The sequence below is a fragment of the Lonchura striata genome, chromosome 32, assembly GCF_046129695.1.
Source record: "Lonchura striata isolate bLonStr1 chromosome 32, bLonStr1.mat, whole genome shotgun sequence".
NCBI classification, from domain to species: domain Eukaryota; kingdom Metazoa; phylum Chordata; class Aves; order Passeriformes; family Estrildidae; genus Lonchura; species Lonchura striata.
This window is the reverse complement of record NC_134634.1, coordinates 5,788,324-5,792,665: the sequence shown is the minus strand read 5'-3', so window position 1 is coordinate 5,792,665 and position 4,342 is coordinate 5,788,324. Positions and strand designations below refer to the sequence as shown.

Genomic DNA, 4,342 nt, shown 5'->3' with positions numbered 1-4,342 from the left:
CTTAGGAGTTGGTGCAGATTCTGCTTTTTCCGAAGGTGTATCAAAGTGTGCCGGCAAAAGGACTGTTTTCTCCAGGGGAAAGCTTTCTCTCAATGACCATCAATGCATGTATGTGTTTTAATCATGTAACCAGGTGGATTAAGAAAAGCCAACACCTGTAGCAGATTTCTGTTGGATCTGTGTCTGTGAGAAGTGGGCTGTGTGCTGGAGAGGGAGAGACCAAGAGACGCTGTTGGAGAGTGGCAACAGCAGCAGGTGCGAGCTGTTAAGTTGATGAGGAGGAGGGGCGTGTCCTGCCGGGGGGAGGTTATTTAAGGGTGAGGCTTTGCCTCAGCCGGGTTTTGCACAGAGCTGCTGGAGAAGAGGAGTTTGTGGGGGGCTCGCGGGGCTGTCTCCTGGAAGGACGGTGGGCGCTTTGGACAGGGTCCGGGGGATCACCTGGATACACACTTGGATACGTGGAGCATTGCTCAAAGGAGGAGCCCAGGGACAAACCTTTGTGCCGAGAAGCAGCAGCCAAGCAGGTGAGCCGGTGCTGTGCCTTTATAGCGGGGACTTTTCTCCTTTCCCTTTGAAATTTCGTCATCCTGGGGTTGAATTGGAGGGGGCAGTCCTGTGGTCCCACCTTTTAAGGGGTTTGGATTGAGGTAAAATTCTCCCTTTTGCCATCATTTGAGGAAAGCTGCTTCTTTTCTTCTCTTCTAGGGGACACGATTGAAGGGAAGCCTACATTTCTTTTCCCTTGTTAGGGTGAGGTGAGCGCCGGAGCGTGGCATCAGTGTCGGGGCTTCAGAGGAAGGGAGCTGCAGCCGTGGCAGCGCTGGCAGGGCGGGGATCGGGCTGTGCCGCTGCATTCGGGGCGCTTCTTCTGCCCCCGGCCCGGCAGCAAAGGGTCCGGCGCGGAGCCCTGCCGGAAGTGCCGGGGCTGGCCGGGGCGGAAGGGGAGCTGGGCGCGGCTGGGCTGCCGCGGGCCCGCCGGAGCCGCGCCAGTGCGAGCCGTGCGGAGCCGAGCGGAGCTTTGGCCGGGCCGGCGGGCGGGGGAGGCGGCGCGGGTGGGGCCGGTGCCGGCCGGTGCCGCCGCTCCGTCCGCTCCGGGCGCGGGGCTCGGGCGCCGCCGGGGCCCCCCGGGCCCGGTGCCGGCCCCGCCGGGCCGGGGGCAGCGGGCGGGGGTCTCCCAGCGCGGCGCCGCCTCTGCCTGCCGGAGGAGCCGCTTTCCTGCCGGAGCCACGCTGCGCCCGGGGCCGGGAGCGCGGCTTCGCGTTCTCCAGCCTCCCTCGCTGCGGTGTTTCTTTAGGGTCTCATCAATGTGTTTTAAGGATTTTGGGGCTATTTTTAGAGCTCTTCTAGGAATATTTAGAGATATTTTTTAAACGTTCTTTGGGGGTTTTTAGGGGTGTTTTAGGGGCTTTTTAAAGTAGAGTATTTTTATTGTATTTTAAGGGCATTCTGAGGCTATTTTCATGTTTTTGTCGGGGTTTTAAGACATTTTGAAGATGAGGGTTTTTTTAGGGCATTTTTGTGGGTTTTTTAGGGTCTTTTCATGGCATAGAGGCTGAGGGACAGCTTGAGGGTGACAGAGGCTGGGAGCTGAGGGAGGAACAGGGGAGGGGACAGTGGGTGACACAGAGAGATGCTGAGGGGGGCAGGGGCAGCTGGAGGGTGACACAGAGAAGCTGGGGGCTGAGGGGCAGAGGAGAGGGGGCTTGAGGGGCAAAGGGGGGTTCGAGGGTGACAGCCAGAGCCTGAGGGCTGGGGGGCTGAGGGAGGGGTCAGGGGTGAAGGGAGAGGGTCTGAGGGCTGGACAGTCCAGTGGGGATCAGGGCTACAGCGTACAGCTTAGGAGGCAAGTTAGGGTACAGGTGCAGCACCCCTCACCCAGCCCTAACCTCACCCTAAGCAGCCTTTTCCCTTTTCACCCCTAACAACAGCAGCACAGCACAGCAAGCCTGACAGCGAGACCACACCGGAAGCCTCCCAGTGGGACAGGGCAGCGACCCTCGCACCAGGACAACGCCAGAACCCTCAGAGGACAACAGGACCCGCTGCGAAAAGGTAGGGATGACATCTGTGGGCTAGAGGGCAACAGGAAGGGGTTTGGAGGCAGAGCAGGCTTCCTTGAGTGTTTTTTTTTGCAGGGCTATTAGGGGATTTTTGAAGGCTTTCTCTGGCATCTTTTAGAGAATTGTTATACCTTCCTAATGGCTATTTTAGAATTCCTTGGTGTATTTTTAGGGTCAGGATGAGGGCGAGACAGGATGCCCACTGAAAATGTGGAGCATTGCTGGAATGCTTTGGGAAGGTGCCAGTGGAGGGCCAGTGGGTAAGGTGCCATGATGCTGGTCTGAAGGTTGTGAATTCTGAGCAAAGCAAAGTGGTTGTGGTTAGGGTTATAGGGTGGCAGATTTCCCAAGGAGAAATCCAGCACAGAAAAAATCAAGCCGAAGCTTTGTACTGTCAGATTAAAACAGGTATTCGGCATGAAAAAAAATCCCTGAGTACTTGAGGGTGGGAGATGCAAGATGAGGGAAATCCAGTGAGGATTTGACATTGAGGACGCAAAAGGAAACGTGGGACCTGAAAACCAAGGGGATCGCAGGGCCCTGCCAATGAATGAGGGATATCTACATAGTGAAAGCAAATTCAGAAGCCCAGATTCCTGATGTCAGTTTGTAGGGCTCCCTTGGGCCTATCAGGGCAGCACAAGTTTGAGTTGGGGACAACTTCGGTCTGGGCTCCCTCCTTCGATATAAGGATTTTTTGCAGTCAGGACCAGGGGCCACTGGGCACATCCTTTGGCCATTTTCCCTGGAAAAGAAAACTCAGCAGTCCAGGTTCCTGATGTCAGTTTGTAGGGCTCCCTTTGGTCTATCAGGGCAGCACAAGTTTAAGATGGGGAGAATTTCGGTCTGGGCTCCATCCTTCGATATAAGGATTCTTTGCAGTCAGGGCCCAGCCCAAGGCCAGGGGCCCCTGGGCACATCCTTTTTCCATTTTCCCTGGGAAAGAAAACTCAGCAGTCCAGGTTCCTGATGTCAGTTTGTAGGGCTCCCTTTGGGTCTATCAGGGCAGCACAAGTTTGAGGTGGGGACACCTTCGGTCTGCGCTCCATCCTTCGATATAAGGATTCTTTGCAGTCAGGGCCAGGGGCCCCTGGGCACATCCTTTGGCCATTTTCCCTGGGAAAGGAAACTCAGCAGTCCAGGTTCCTGATGTCAGTTTGTAGGGCTCCCTTGGGTCTATCAGGGCAGCACAAGTTTGAGGTGGGGACAACTTCGGTGTGGGGTCCATCCTTCGATATAAGGATTTTTTGCAGTCAGGGCCAGGGGCCCCTGGGCACATCCTTTTTCCATTTTCCCTGGGAAAGAAAACTCAGCAGTCCAGGTTCCTGATGTCAGTTTGTAGGGCTCCCTTGGGTCTATCAGGGCAGCACAAGTTTGAGGTGGGGACAACTTCGGTGTGGGGTCCATCCTTCGATATAAGGATTCTTTGCAGTGAGGCCCCAGCCCAGGGCCAGGGGCCCCTGGGCACATCCTTTTTCCATTTTCCCTGGGAAAGAAAAGTCAGCAGTCCAGGTTCCTGATGTCAGTTTGTAGGGCTCCCTTGGGTCTATCAGGGCAGCACAAGTTTGAGGTGGGGACAACTTCGGTGTGGGGTCCATCCTTCGATATAAGGATTTTTTGCAGTCAGGGCCAGGGGCCCCTGGGCACATCCTTTTTCCATTTTCCCTGGGAAAGAAAACTCAGCAGTCCAGGTTCCTGATGTCAGTTTGTAGGGCTCCCTTGGGTCTATCAGGGCAGCACAAGTTTGAGGAGGGGACAATTTCGGTGTTGGGTCCATCCTTCGATATAAGGATTTATTGCAGTCAGGGCCAGGGGCCCCTGGGCACATCCTTTTTCCATTTTCCCTGGGAAAGAAAACTCAGCAGTCCAGGTTCCTGATGTCAGTTTGTAGGGCTCCCTTGGGTCTATCAGGGCAGCACAAGTTTGAGGTGGGGACAACTTCGGTGTGGGGTCCATCCTTCGATATAAGGATTTTTTGCAGTCCGGACCAGGGGCCCCTGGGCACATCCTTTTTCCATTTTCCCTGGGAAAGAAAACTCAGCAGTCCAGGTTCCTGATGTCAATTTGTAGGGCTCCCTTGGGTCTATCAGGGCAGCACAAGTTTGAGGTGGGGACAATTTCGGTGTTGGGTCCATCCTTCGATATAAGGATTTTTTGCAGTCAGGTCCCGGGGCCCAGGGCCTGGGGCCCCTGGGCACATCCTTTTTCCATTTTCCCTGGGAAAGAAAACTCAGCAGTCCAGGTTCCTGATGTCAGTTTGTAAGGCTCCCTTGGGCCTATCA

At 55.4% G+C, this 4,342-nt stretch overlaps 1 long non-coding RNA gene across 1 annotated transcript; it reads left to right on the top strand.

Moving 5' to 3' along the window:
* Positions 1 to 339: 339 nt before the first annotated feature.
* Positions 340 to 2,331, top strand: LOC144247739 (uncharacterized). Its single transcript, XR_013341293.1, has 3 exons — positions 340 to 524; positions 706 to 755; positions 1,929 to 2,331. It is a non-coding gene; the product is annotated as an uncharacterized LOC144247739 (long non-coding RNA).
* The last annotated feature ends 2,011 nt before the right edge of the window (positions 2,332 to 4,342 follow it).